The sequence below is a fragment of the Balaenoptera ricei genome, chromosome 2, assembly GCF_028023285.1.
Source record: "Balaenoptera ricei isolate mBalRic1 chromosome 2, mBalRic1.hap2, whole genome shotgun sequence".
In the NCBI taxonomy this organism is placed as follows: domain Eukaryota; kingdom Metazoa; phylum Chordata; class Mammalia; order Artiodactyla; family Balaenopteridae; genus Balaenoptera; species Balaenoptera ricei.
In genome coordinates this window covers 5037563-5053442 of record NC_082640.1, presented here as the reverse complement: position 1 = coordinate 5053442, position 15880 = coordinate 5037563, and the positions used below count along the sequence as shown (strand labels likewise).

The window sequence follows — 15880 nt, the reverse complement described above, 5'->3', positions numbered from 1 at the left end:
GAAGAGGACCTGGGATCCGAAAATGCTAACTTATTTGTTCTGAATTTGAAATGGTCTGTTTTTGGTTTTCTGAATCATCGGTTTTAAGTACTGATCATACCAGTTCAACAGGTTTGTGTGTGTGTGTGTGTGTGTGTGTGTGTGTGTGTGTGTGTGTGTTTTCCTGGTCTGAGGGTAATAATTACAGGAGTTTGAGTTTTCGGGGAGAGAATTTGGGGGTGATTTGAATGCTCCTAGCATTTGGGGCACACGCATGTGGAATGAAAGCAAGTTAAATACCGTGCCTAATTGCTAGAGTAAAGAAGAATAAGGACACCCTAATGGAGTTGTTTTTCATGTCTTTGTATATCTTAATGATCAAAGGTTTGAATTTTGCTTTTTAACTGTAACTTACAGCCTGCCACTGAAGCTTGAAGGTTTGGGTTAAGACTAGAAAAAGGTTCAATCCCATCCCTGCCACTGCCTAGCTCAGAGTGGACTCATGGGCAAGTTACTGAAGCCCTTTGAGTCCCAACGTCCTCGTCTTTAAAGAGAGGGAAAACACATTCTGTTTGTGGTTCAGTGGAATAGTACGTGTAGAGGGGCCTCCTACAGTGCCTTTCTATGGTGGGCACCGACTAAATGATGGCTTTCTTCGGTGCCAGTTTAAACGAATGTCCTGAATCTTAGCAGTGGATGGAACTTTAGAGATGACTAGTAATAGTTAATAAATAAATAATTGGGAAATTACATTTAATTTAATAAGCACTTAGCACACATTATTTACGGGACACTGCTCAGTGACATAAGAGAGTGATGAATAAGCAGCATGCTGCTGCTCTCAAGCAGGTTTATAACTTACCACATTAATTTCCAGGGCAAATGTGTACAATAAAACAACTTCTTAATACCTTCTTCTTCTGTTGCCAGCACCTTGATCTAGTTTTCATGGTCGTATGTAATCTAGCTTCCAACTACCCAATCACCTTTATATCCTGTTGCCTTTTGAACCCACATTTCCATTGGATTCTTTTTTTTTTTTTAACATCTTTATTGGAGTATAATTGCTTTACAATGGTGTGTTAGTTTCTGCTTTATAACAAAGTGAATCAGTTTACATATACATATGTTCCCATATCTCTTCCCTCTTGTATCTCCCTCCCTCCCACCCTCCCTATCCCACCCCTCTAGGTGGTCACAAAGCACAGAGCTGATCTCCCTGTGCTATGCGGTTGCTTCCTACTAGCTATCTATTTTATGTTTGGTAGTGTATATATGTCCATGTCACTCTCTCTTTGTCACATCTTACCCTTCCCCCTCCCCATATCTTCAAGTCCAGGAAAACATAGGCAGAACACTTCATGACATAAATCACAGCAACATCCTTTTTGACCCAGCTCCTAGAGAAATGGAAATAAAAACAAAAATAAACAAATGGGACCTAATGAAACTTAAAAGCTTTTGCACAGCAAAGGAAACCATAAACAAGACCAAAAGACAACCCTCAGAATGGGAGAAAATATTTGCAAATGAAGCAACTGTCAAAGGATTAATCTCCAAAATTTACAAGCAGGTCATGCAGCTCAATAACAAAAAAACAAACAACCCAATCCAAAAATGGGCAGAAGACCTAAGTAGACATTTCTCCAAAGAAGATATACAGATTGCCAACAAACACATGAAAGAATGCTCAACATCATTAATCATTAGAGAAATGCAAATCAAAACTACAATGAGATAATCATCTCACACCGGTCAGAATGGCCAGCATCAAAAAATCTAGAAACAATAAATGCTGGAGAGGGTGTGGAGAAAAGGGAACCCTCTTGCACTGTTGGTGGGAATGGAAATTGATACAGCCACTATGGAGAACAGTATGGAGGTTCCTTAAAAAACTAAAAATAGAACTACCATACGACCCAGCAATCCCACTACTGGGCATATACCCTGAGAAAACCATAATTCAAAAAGAGTCATACCACAATGTTCATTGCAGCTCTATTTACAATAGCCAGGACATGGAAGCAACCTAAGTGTCCATCATCGGATGAATGGATAAAGAAGATGTGGCACATATATACAATGGAATATTACTCAGCCATAGAAAGAAACGAAATTGAGTTATTTGTAGTGAGGTGGATGGAGTTAGAGTCTGTCATACAGAGTGAAGTAAGTCAGAAAGAGAAAACCAAATACCATATGCTAACACATATATATGGAATCTAAAAAAAAAAAAAAAGGTCATGAAGAACCATTGGATTCTTAATGTCACACCTTTCCCAGTACCTATGCCACCCAGTTCAGACACAGGCTCCTTCTTGCTTTTATACTTTTGCTTGTATTATTTCTTCTACCTTTCTTCACCTACTTATGATTAAAAGTCAACTCAGAATCCAACTCATACCTGAATCATTTCCTGATTACTCTAACCTAGAGTTTCTTATTAGCGACACTGCGGATGGTTTGGACCAGATAAATGTCTTTGTCGTGGGCGTCTGTCCTCTGCAATGTAGGGTGTTTAGCAGCATCCCTGACCTCTCCCCACCGAAACCCCAGTTATGATTTAAAACATCTCCAGACATAGCTAGATGTCCCCTGGGGGCACGAAATAGTTTCCAGTTGAGAAACACTGCTCTAGCCCACTGTAATCTCCACCCTTTTCAAAACTCCTGGGACACTTTTTGTCTTTACCAAATTATTTCGTATTGAAATTAGTTATATCTTGTGTTAAGCCCCTGAACTCTTACTGGTTGACACAGAGTAGGTGCTTAATAAAAGTTTGTTGAATTGAGAACGTGTCCATTGAGCCTGTTAGACGGTAAGCTTCTTGAGTGTGGGAACATTGTTTTGCTCCAGAAAAGCTTACTTTTTGTTTGTTTTTTGTTTTGCTTTTGTTTGTTTTTGGCCACACTGCTGTGTGGCTTGCGGGATCTTAGTTCCCCATTGAACCCGCACGCACCCTCGGTAGTGAAAGCGTGGAGTCTTAACCACTGGACCACCAGGGAACTCCCGGAAAAGCTTACTTCTTAAAGTTAGGTTTTAGTGTTTGGATCAATTCTCTCCTCACGATCCATGTATCAAAATATCGTGAAAGTTTATCTAAGAAGACCTGCCAGAGACTCCCAGCAAATCATCCTTGGACAGAGTACAATAGACTCCCATTTAAAATTTTTCACTAGTATAGCATGTAGAATATAGTATGTAGAATACATTTAACAATATTTCTTCTTAGTTTGTCCATCAGTGAGTATGTCAGTGATATTAAAGTACTCCCACTAACTCACTTGATATATTTATCACTTAACATTAGCATATATTTTTACTACTTCAAAATTAATTGCCTTTAGCTTTATTCATCAATAAACTGATAAACTGAAATGGTAAATTGGAAATTTACATACTGATTTATACCACGTAACATTTCATATATAGAGATAAAATACTGGTGATCACTTTTTCTTTGAAGAAGCGCCTAAATATGTTATTAGAATGTGAGCTCCATGAGGACAGGTATTTTTGTTTGGTTTGTTCACTACTGTATCCCTAACACGTAGACCAGTCTCTGGCACTAATAAGCATTTAGTAAACACTTACTGAATACATGAATCTCATTTTGGATGTTATATTTCTTGCTAAGTTCAACTCTTAAATTATGAAGATAACTCATTCCATCAAGCTTTTATTTCAGAGTCCCTGGTGACTTCTGTCTTGCCAAACCCATCGGTCAATTCCTAGTTCATTTCTTTGTTGATCTCTTAGCATTCCTCTTTGATGTACTTTATTCACTTGGTTTCCAGGACACCAAACTTTTTCCGATTTTCTGCTTAGCTCTTTTTTAGTCTTTTTGCCTTCTCCTTTTTGTGACTTCCAAATGTTCAGTTCTGGAACTTCTTTTTTGAGACTTTTTTTCCCCTTGGAGTCTTAGGAGGCAATTTAGCTTTGCATTAAGAATTCAGACTCTGGAGCTACACTGCCTGAACTCAATTACCAGGTTTGCTGCTTACCAGCAGTGTGACTTTGGGTTAATTGCTTAGATATTCTGTGCCTCAGTTTCCTTATCTTTAACATGGGATATAGAGATAATAATAGTTTTTGGTTTCTTCCCCAAACCTGCTCATTCCTTCATCCTTGCCTATTTCAGTAGATGGCACCATTGATATTTACTGTCACTCATCTCTAATGTCTAGGAATCATCACTGATTCTTCTTTTTCCTTCATGCTTCATATCCATGCTATCAGCAAGATCTTCTGGCTCTACTTTAAAAATATATCCAGAATCTCATCACTTCTCCTTCTCACATCACTATTACCTTACTCCAGTCATCGTTCTTTCTTTCATAGACTGTGGCAGGAGATTTCTAGCAGGCTTCTTTGCTACTACTCTTGCCCCTTACAATCAGTTCTCATTTACAAAGGTCAGTGATCTTTTAAAAATCTTAGGTACTGTCATTTACCTGCTCAGAACCTTCCAGGAGCTTCCCATCCCACTTACAGGGAAATGCAAGTTCCTTAGTGTGGCCCATAGTCTGGCCTTTCCTATGTCTCTGATATGATGACAGTCTCCAAACACCCTCTCTCATTCTAAGCTTCTTGGGTCTGAATATGCCAAGCTCATTCCTGCCTCTGTATCTATATTGTGCTGTTTTCTTTGCCTAGGCTATTTTTCCCTCAGGTATTTGAAGGTCTTGATGTCCATCACATCATTCAAGACTCTGTTCAGAAGAGTTTCTAAGAGAGGCTTTCCCTGATTACCTTCTGTAAAAAATACCCATCTTTACCCTCTCTGTGTCCTTCTTCCATTTTGTTTCTTTATAGTACTCAACTACCTCACATTGATTGATTGATTGGTTGATTGATTGCCGCCTGTGTAGAATGTAAACTCCACAAGGACAAGAACTTTTCATTTCTGTTCCTCGTACTTCAGGGACAGTGCCTGGTACATAGTACACACTCAATAAGTATTTATTAAAGGATGAGTTATTGATATCTTGCTATCGTTCTGGTCTTGCGTATCTATTTGGTGTTCTAGTATCACCTCAAAAATCAAAAATCAGTGTATCAGAAAACTGAACTTATCTTTCCAGTCTAGTTCTTCCTTCGTTATGCAGTTATTTTATAATGTTCTAGTTATCTTGATTTGAAACCAAAGAGGCATTTTTGAATCATTACCCTGCCTCTACCAAATCATCATGTCTTTGTTTTTATACTACATTGCATTCCTAGCCACACTACTTTGGACCGGCTCATAGCCTACAGAATTGGACATGTTTTTAGTCTGTTTTGCTAGCCCAGTAAATACCAAACCACAACCAGTTTAATCTTCGTAAATGTCAATGTCACATTTTTCTCCTGCAGTTTAGTGTGATGGAAAGACCTTGCTTGGGCGTTGGGTTTAAATTGCAGGTGCAGCATTTGCTCTTAGTAAGTGGGCAAAATATGGACATAGGCAAGTACAGAACCCCTCTGAGTTTACTTTCCACTTGTGTGAATAGGGATAAAAATATCTACCTCAAGGAGTTGCTATGAGGAACACTTAAAAAGCACAGGACGTTCTCTTTACTGGACTTGACTATTCCAATTCAGCATGTTCAAACTCATATTCAAATTTCTCTTCTCAAGTTTGCTTTTCCTCTGTTCTCATGACTGGTACTTCAGTTTACTTAGTCAGATATGTCAAGAACCTGGGAGTCGTTCTTAAATTCTGTAGTTGTAATTTTCTACATCCCCATGGCAAATATATACTGTCTACTCTGTCCCAGCCACCCTGAACTTGCCCTCCAGGGTTCTGGTGCTGCCGTGGTCTGTGTGCTTCTCTTCCTGATAGCTCTTGAGTCCATTCATCTGTCCGTCCGTCAGGCCTCCCTTCCTTTCTGTTGTCATCGCCACTGCCTAGCAGGTTTAGCTTGCTCTTTTAGGAGAGTCCAGTAGCTCTGTTATCCCTGCCTCCAGTCTGTCCCCAGTCATTTTCCAGGTGACAGTGATATTTCTAAAATGTAAATGTAATCATATGGCTCCTCTGGTTAAAATAGTTCAGTGAATCTACAGCTTTTCACAGGAATTTGAACTTTTCAACGTAGCATATAAGACCTTGTAGCATGTGGCTCCTTTTTTTACCTCTTCAGTCTCCACTGTTTCCCTCAAGGCATATTTCCTTGTTGGTTTTACACCATGGCTTTTTCATCTGTGGATCCTCTGAGCTGCCATAGCTTTCTCTTCCTTAGTCCTCATTAAGGTTATTTTGAGGAGATGATGCACGTAAAGCACTTAGCCCAGTACCTGCCGTGTAGTATGCAAGGGATGCATTTTAACTCCTCTTATAATCAAGGCAGACATCGTTCAGAGCCTTTGGAGGCTACTCAGAGTCTAAGGGCTGGAATCAGTTACTGTAAAAACATACTCAGGAGAAAAATGTAAAAATCTAGAATACAGGTCTGTTAAAGGTCTGATATCCACTGGGTTAAGAAATATTGTGCTTATTGTTTCTTCTGTTCTTATTTTACTTCTCCTGTAAGCTATTCTTTCTAATGCTTCTAGATTTTCATTTCTATTTTGTGCTCTTTTCTGAGATGCTTTCATGCTGTTGCTTTGACACCTACTTCCACTTCTGGTTAGAAGAGCTTCAGATTGCTCTTCCAATGGAATTTCCAGTGGTCAGGAGGGATAGGGATATTCGGTGAAACAAACGTTTTTGAAAAATTGATTCCGATCTCAAAAAGAGGGTAATTTCTTTAGGACTTGCTTTTTCCATTGGCCATTTTTGATGAACTTTTATGTCTCCAAACTGACTGAATGACAGTCTTTTTCCTGTAGCCTGAATATGATGGGCAATCATCCTCTCAGCATTTCTTACCTCCCCAAATCTTTGGCAGTCATAAATTTTGAGAAAATCAAAAGTAGCTGCTTATCAGAAAAAAGTGCTTCAATCCATTGAGAAGACTACTGAAATTCAAATGAGGCTCAGTGTGTGATTTTTTCTGGGTACTGCTAGGCAGATTTCTCAATCTCCTCTTTTTGGGTATAAGGAAAAGGATAATCTGAGGATAAAATGAGATCATTATGAAGCTTCGAATTCTTTAGAAGCAAGTGTGTGTTATTTTCCCACATACCGTGTTTTTGTCTTAGAAAATAGTTTTGAATTCATTTGCTATTCACAAAGCCATGTTGAACTGCTACTGGTAGTTTATATTTTTCTGATTTAAAAAGTATTTGTTGTTTTACAACGTAGAAGAACTGTGCTATAGCTCTTGATCTTGAGGCAGCATCAATAAATAATGTGAACAATTTTAGCGTTCTGAAATGGGTTGCATTTCTGGTCTGTGTATTTAAGTTTGAGTCAGATCCTGATCCTGTTTGTGCATAGGAGAATGTTTAGCATAATATCTGCTAACGACTATACCAGACACTCCTGGGTATGCCTTAATTCAGATCATCCTTAGTTATGATAATAGACAATTTGTGTTTTATCAGACATAAGCTTGTCATTTCTAGTTAACTATTTACTTTTTAATAAGTTAAGTTTTAATAAGCTTAACTATTTTTAAACAGAGTGATAGGTTTTAAGATTTAAGTGTGTTCTTTTTCAAAAATGCACTAAGCTTTTAAAAAATCTGCTTGGCTACCAGTCAGTGAGGATGATGAATTAAGTGCACTACCAGATCAAAGTGATAACTTGCTTTCCTTTTCTAAGATGAAGTACAGTCATCCCTCAATATCTGCAGGACTCCCGTGGACACCAAAACTGCAGATGTTCACGTCCCTCATATAAAATGGCATAATGTTTTCAGATAACCTGCGTACATCCTCAAATATACTTTTATTGTTTTTAACTTTATTTAATTAATTTATTTATTTAGGCTATGTCGCAGCACGTGGGATCTTAGTTCCCCAACCAGGGATCGCGCCCCCTGCAGCAGAAGCACGGAGTCCTAACCGCTGGACTGCCGGGGAATTCCCCTCTCGTATACTTTTTTTATTTTTTTTATTTTTTATTTTTGGCTGCTTTGGGTCTTCGTTGCTGCACGCGGGCTTTCTCTAGTTGCAGCGAGCGGGGGCTACTCCTCCTTGCGGTGCGCGGGCTTCTCATTGCGATGGCTTCTCTTATTGCGGAGCACGAGCTCTAGGCGCACGGGCTTCAGTAGTTGTGGCTCGCGGGCTCAGTAGTTGTGGCTCACGGGCTCTAGAGCGCAGGCTCAGTAGTTGTGGCGCATGGACTTATTTGTTTCACGGCATGTGGGATCTTCCCGGACCAGGGCTCGAACCCGTGTCCCCTGCATTGGCAGGTGGATTCTTAACCACTGTGCCACCAGGGAAGTCCCCATTTCTCCCATATACTTTAAATCATCTCTAGATTACTTGTAACACCTAATAAAATGTAAATGCTTTGTAAATAATTGTAAATACAATGAAAATGCTATGTGAATAGCTGCCCACACACAGCAAATTCAAGTTTTGCTTTTTGGAACTTTTTGGAATTTTTTTTCTGACTATTTTTGACCTGTGGACGCTGAATCCGTGGACTGTAAATGTTAGACTGGAGGATATTGTTCAGGATGACTCACTCAGTCTTCTTGGGCTTCAAAGGTATTGGGGGTTTATGGGGTAGGGCTCTGGGATTCCTCAGTTAGAGCAATTCCACTTGAATTTACTTCACATATTGGTTTCCTTTAAGACAAATTTTTCGTATAAAAGAGATTGTTGAATGATAAAGAATTTTACTAATCTTTGTCCCTGTTTTTTGGAAGGGAACCTGTAAATCATTGGAATTTCCTGAGTGATAGGTGCATCTTTCTAACTCATGGTGGGTTCCTGGGACAATACCTTGGTCCATGCTAGAGAGATGACTCAGCATGGGGGCTGGTGGCTCCAAAAAGACTAACCTTGTGATAAGATGGCTGGGGCTTTGAGTCACACGATATCAGCTAGACCTCCAGAAAGGGGGAGGAGGCCTGGAGATTGAGTTCTAGGAGGTGGCCAATCATTCAGTCAACCATACCTTCATAATGAAACCCCAATAAAAACTCTGGACACCGAACCTCCGTTGAGCTTCCTGGTTGGTGATACACACTGATGTGCCAGGAGGATGGTGAGTCCTGAGGGCACAGAAGCTTTGCATTTGAGATCCTCCCAGACCTAGCCCCGTGCGTCTCTCTTCATTGGCTGGTTGTCATTTGTATCTTTTATAATAAAACTGTAATTATAAATGCTTTTCTGAGTTCTGTGAATTATCGAACCTGAGGGGATAGTGGAAACCCCTGAATTTGTAGCCAGTTGGTCAGAAGTGCATGTGGCTGGAAAGCCCAGAGCTTGTTTCTGTGTCTGAAGCGAGGGGAGACTTGGGGAGTCCGTGCCCTCAGCCCGTGAAGTGCGTGCTAACTCTGCATAGTCAGCATCAGAATTACATTGTAGAGGGTTTCTGCGCTGAAAGGTAAAATTTGAAAACCATTAAAGTAGATGCTATTAAAGGTCTATGTTTCTATGACTTTTATGGATTCATATTGCAGTTACATGATGAGATTTCTTACTTATTGAGCATTTAGGCTGAAAGCATGAATATTGAAAGAATTACCCAAAGTAGAAATTGTTATTTTCAAGGGATTTACAATTATGGAAGCTTGAACAGGTCAGTTTGGCTCAGTTATCCTCTTGGCATACCTGCCAGCGAGAACAAATTAAACAGCGTTTAGACGTTTGCTTTCAAAGTAACCCATTTAGCTTCCAGAGTAATGTTAAGTTTCTCATTATATTTTCTTCTTTTCCCTCTTCCAAACCATTTTTACATATTGGCAATAGATTCATTTTTTTCTTAAAAGTCCAGCTCTGATCAGATTGTTTCCTTGCTCAAGATTTTCTAGGCTTTCTGGTGTTTCTTGAATTAATACAGATGCCTCATTTTGTATTTTGGGTCTCAGAGTGCTTCCTGCCTTTCACAAAGTAGTCTCTCTTTCAGCCAGCCTACATTCTTCTTTATATTTCTCTTCTGTTTTGATAACTTTACTGTATTCACTTAAATAGAAATAAGAGTGTATTATTAATCCTGTTCCCCTCTGTCTTAGTTTCGAAATACATTGAGAATCCTTTCCTGATACTCATTCTCTCTCCTCCCAGGTGTTTACCTTTTTTTCAACTTGCTTTAGGCTTTGCATTTTGCTTGTGATATTTTTTCTATATATATTCAGGTCTCTATCTGTTGGTTTCATTTTCGGTTTTTAGAGTCTGAGCTACTTCAGATAGGGTCTGGCCTAGACTAGAAACTTATTCCATTTTGTTGACTATCTGTCCAGCTTTTGTAATTTCCTGCAAATAAGTCACCTTACCATGATCTCAGATGTTTTGGACATTTGTGTTAATTCTTAACAGGAATTAATTTGTGTGAATAATCTGCTTTTAGAAAATGGTAGGGTAATTGGACATAGGTACCCTATCTGCCACTACCCATTGGTCATCACCCATCACCCACTGCCACCTTATTTTATTCTATGGATAGTTCTCCATGGCAGTGACTAACTGGCAGGTGTTGCTATATCCCTTGGGACCGTGATATGGCTCAGGTATTGCAAACCTATGAAGAATTTGGACAGAGTTGGCTGCTTTGTATTTTCTGCTTTTAAACTGGCTATTACTGACCTCCAGCTCTCAGTAGTAAGTCAAAATGGGGAAATAAGTGTTGCCTGTTGAACGAGGTAGCAGGGCATTGAGGGGAATAGGGGATCAGGAATTCCGTTATCTCATCACGAAGACCTATCATTATAGGTAAGAATCTTGGTGTGGATCAGGCTTTCTACCCCCAAACCATCTCAGGTTAAAAAACATGGAAATATTAGTGAACATCTTGGAGATGCTGTCTTTTAACAAATCTGTTCTTGGCATTACAGTGCTCCAGTCAAGACAGGTTACCTTCTGCTTTGGTATAGTTTTTGTTTCAGAAGATAACAGTTATTTCTTTTTGAAGTTTTTTTTCCTCTTATATAGGCTCTTGTTTGTTCTAAGTTGCTTTCTTCTACATTGGATTTGCTAATATTTTGTTGAGGATTTTTGCATCTATTGATATTTTCATGAGAGATATTGGACTGTCGTTTTCCACTAATGTCTTTGGTTTTAGTACTAGGGTAATACTGTCCTCATAGAATGAGTTATGAAGTATTTCCTCTGCTTCTGTCTTCTAGATGAGATTGTAGAGAATTGGTATAATTTCTTCCTTAAAAGTTTGGTAGAATGCACCATTAACCTATCTGTGCCTGGTGCTTTCTATTTTGGAAGGTTACTAATTATTCGTTCAGTTTCTTTAATGGATATACGCCTATTCAGATTGTCTGCCTTTTCTTGTTTGTGATTTGGCAAATGTGTCTTTTGAGGACTTGGCCCATTTTTTTCTAGGTTATCAAATTTGTGGGCATAGAGTTGTTGATAATTACTATGTGTTTTTATTCAACACCACCAAGAAGTTTTTCAGTTTTCAGTGAACACTGACTAGATGTTCCACATATTTAGCTCAATTTTGACACTATCTATCTACCTAGGGAGAGTATCAGATTCCACAGGTTAAGGGCTCAGTCATACAAGACTGCCTTCACTCCCCACTCCAGGTGCCAGTCCAGGATGTTACCTGTGCTTCTGACTGACTGGTTATAAATTGGAGGCTCCCATGATTCTCTCAATGCTCTTCACCCATAGTAATATTCATTTAATATCCTTTTTATGTCCATGAAATCTGTAGTGAGGTTCCCTTTTTCATTTCTGATGTTAATAATTTGTGTTTTCTCTCTCATTCTTTTTTTTTTTTTTTTTTTGGTTACCCTGTCTATCAACTTCATTGATCTTTCCAAACAACCAATTTTTGGTTGTACTGATTTTTCTCTCTTTTCTGTTTTCAATTTCATTGATTTCTGCTCTAAATTTTTTCCTTTTGCTTACTTTGGATTTAATTTCCTCTTCTAGTTTCCTAAGGGGGAAGTTTATATTAGAGATTTTAGATTCTCTTTTCTGATGTATAAATTCAGATTTCCCACTACGCATTGATATCAAATGCCTCCCACAAATTTTGATAGGTTGTACTTTCATTTTTGTTTAATTCATAATATTTTAATATTTCTCCTTTTTTTGACCTGTGTATTATTTAGAAGTGTGTGTTATTTAATCTTCACATACTTGGGGATTTCCCAGCTCTTTTTGTTAATGATTTCTAGTTTAATTCCATTGTAGCCTGTGAGCAGACATTGTATGATTTCTAGTTTTTTAAATTTGTTATGGTGTGTTTTATGGCCCAGAATATGGTCTGTTTTGTTATGTTCCAGGTGAGCTTGAGCAGAATGTATTCTGTTGTTGTTGGATGAAATAGTCTACAGATGTTAATTATATCCAATTGATTGATGGTGGTGTTGAGTTCAACTATGTCCTTAAACTGATTTTCTGTCTCCTGGAACTGTCCATTTCTGACAGAGAGGTGTTGAAGTCTCCAACTATAATAGTGACTTCATCTGTTTCTCTTTGCAGTTCCATTACTTTTTATTTCAGTTATTTTGACAGTCTGTAGTTAGGCACATGCATGTTAAGGATTGTTGTCTTCTCTGAGAATTGACCCCTTTACTATTATGTAATGCCTCTGTCCCTGATAATTTTCCTTGCTCCAGGGTTGGCTCTGTCAGAAATATAGCTACTCCCACTTCCTTGTGATTAGTGTTAGCATGGTATATCTTTCTCCATCCCTTTATTTTTAATCTATATGTATCTTTATATTTAAAGTGGGTTCTTGTAGATGACATATAATTGGATCTCATCTTTTGATCATTCTGACAATCTCTGTATTTAGACCATTAACATTTAAAGTGATTATTGATATTGTTGAATTAATATCTACCATATCTGTTACAATTTTCTAGTTGTAGCCCTTGTTCTTTGTTCCTGTTTCTTATACTTTCCCCCCTGCCTTTTGTGGTTTTAATTGAGCATTTTATATGATTCCATTTTTCCTCTTTTTTTAGCATATCAGTTATACTTTTTTTTTTTTCTACTTTCAGAGTTTACAATATACATTTACAACTAGTCCAAGTCCACTTTCAAATAACATTGTACCACTTCACTGGTAGTACAACTCACCTTCTAGTAGCAAACTATTCCTAATTTCTCTCTTTTGTTCCTGGTGTCCTTGCTGTGATTCATTTCACTTATACACACGCCTGCACACACACACATGCGTACACACACACGTGTATACATGTCTCCTATATCCTCCCCTTGGAGGCCTTTTTAAAACATTTCTTGCAAAGCCAGTCTGCTATCAACGGGTTCCCTCAATGTTTCTTAGTATGATAAAGTCTTTATTTCTCCTTTCCTTGGGAATAATTTCACAGGGTATATAATCCTATGTTGGTGGTTATTTTCTCTCCACACTGTTTGATTCCATTCTCTCCACACTGTTTGATTCCATTCTCTCCACACTGTTTGATTCCATTCTCTCCACACTGTTTGATTCCATTCTCTCCTTGTTTGCATGGTTTCTGAGATGTCAGGTGTAATCATTATGTTTACTTTTGAATAGGAAAGATGTTTTTTTCTGCTGGCTTCTTTTTAATTTTTTCTTTATCTTTGATTTTCTGCAGTTTGAATGTGATATGCCTAGGTGTAGAGGTTGGTTTGTTTGACATTTATTGTGCTTGGTGTTCCTGGAGCTTCCTGGACCTGTGGTTTGGTGTCTCACATTAATTTGGGGAAATTCTGAGTCATACTTGCTTCAAATATTTCTTTCATTTCTTTTTCTCCTTCTTCTCTGGTATTCCAATTATGCCTTTGTTACAGCTTTTATAGTTTCCCACATTCTTGGATAATCTGTTCCAGTTTTTTTCCCCCCTGCCAGTCATTTTTTCTCTTTGCTTTTCAGTTTTGGAAATTTCTATTGACATATCCTCAGGCTCAGAGATTCTTGCCTCAGCCATGTCCAGACTGCTGATGAGCCCATCAGTGACATTCGTTTCTGTTATACTATTTTTGATCTCCAGTATTTCTTTTTGATTCTTTTTTAGAATTTCCATATATCTGCTTATATTGTCCATCTGTTCTTGCATGTTACCTCCTTTTTCCATTAGAGCTCTTATTAGCATATTAATCATAGTCTTTAAAATTTCTGGTCTGATAATTCCAACATCCTTGTCATATCTGAGTCTGGTTCTGATGCTAGTCTGGTCTCTTCCAACGGTGGTCTTTGCATTATAGAGTGTGGCTTGCTGGAAGCTGGAGACGATGTACTAGATGAAGGGACACCAGCCTTTAGTGGTGTGAGAATCAGGTACTGATAGTCCTGTGATTAGGGCTCAGTGAGCCTCTGCCCCAGGGAGTGAATTTTCATGTGCTGCTCTCCCTTAAGTTGGGACGGGATGGCTACAGTGGGCTGGAGTTGGATATTCCCCTTCTCGCACGTGGAAGGCTAGAGCGGGCTAGCGTTGGGATTTCCCTTCCCCGAGGTGGGTTAATCTCTGATAAAACTCTAGTTAGTTAGGTGCTGGTAAAATTATTTCTCTTGAGAGTAGGCCTTGTTAAGAAGAGAATTCTCTGGTGTATTTCAAAATGATCACTTTCTCTCCCCCTGCTGGAAAAATAGGAGAAATTTTCTGTGATATGCATCTTGAGAACCTGGGAGAACCCATGGAAGTAAAACTCACAAAAGGGCTTCCCTGGTAGTGCAGTGGTTAAGAATCCGCCTGCCAGTGTAGGGGACACGGGTTTGAGCCCTGGACCGGGAAGATCCCACATACCGTGGAGCAACTAAGCCTGTGCACCATAACTACTGAGCCTGCACTCTAGAGCCCGTGCTCTGCAACAAGAGAAGCCACCGCAATGAGAAGCCCATGCACAGCAACAAAGAGTAGCCCCTGCTCGTGGCAACTAGAGAAAGCATGTGCGCAGCAATGAAGACCCAATGCAGCCAAAAATAAATGAATAAAAAAAATAAATTTATAAAAAGAAAAAAGCTCACAAAAGTGTGGGGACTGCCCTAAGCCTAGGCTTCTCTGGAGTTTTAACTCTCAGACTTGTGCACACTTCTCCTCCAGCAGTTTGTCAGTTTCAGTTTAGATTTTTGTGCCCTGATACTGGTTCCTGGAGATGTTTCTGCTTACGGGCTTCTGCTCTGTTAAGTTGTGATTCTCTGTATCCACCTATCTATTTGTCTCATTTTGGGGGCAGCAGTTTGCCCTGTGACCTCACTTCTGAGGTATCTAAGAAGAGTTGTGGACTTTTCACTTTGTTTACTGTTTTACTTGTTAGGATGAAGGGAATACTTCCAAGCTCCTTACGTGCTGGACTGGAAAACGGAAGTAATTGCTTATTTTTGGTGCCTAAGTCTCAACTATACCTGGTGTCTCCTCGTCTAGAAAAAAAATTTGCTTTACCTGCAGAAAGTAAACCATCACTCATTTGCTCCGAGGGGGAGAGGTGATTGCTAGAGCCTGTAAGGAAGCAAAGTAGAGACTACCTACATTTCAAACAGCATTAACCGATTTTGCTAACTTGGAGGTCCACTTTTTCTTCTTCATTCTCAATTGCAGACATTCTTTCTGCTATGAGTACTTGAATTTTCTGAGGATTCAACAGACTGGTTCTTTTTTTTTTAATATTTATTTATTTAATAGATCTTTACTGGAGTATAATTGCTTCACAGTACTGTGTTAGAGTGAATCAGCCATATGCATACATATATCCCCATATCCCTTCCCTCTTGAGCCTCCCTCCCACCCTCGCTATCCCACCCCTCTAGGTTGTCGCAAAGCACCAAGCTGGTTCTTAAGCTTTTCTTTCTCACTGTCAATACAGGATTCACCTTTCTTGGGTCTTCTGAGTAGTTTACCATGTATCGATGTTGTCCTGTAGCTTCTGAGATGTTGTTGCTGTTATTGCTTCTCATGTTTTCCTT

The 15880-nt window shown here is 39.0% G+C and overlaps 1 protein-coding gene across 2 annotated transcripts in view; it reads left to right on the top strand.

The window, feature by feature from the left end:
- The window catches only part of STAM (signal transducing adaptor molecule), a 68298-nt gene that overhangs the window by 833 nt on the left and 51585 nt on the right, over nucleotides 1-15880 (top strand). The window lies entirely within an intron of this gene.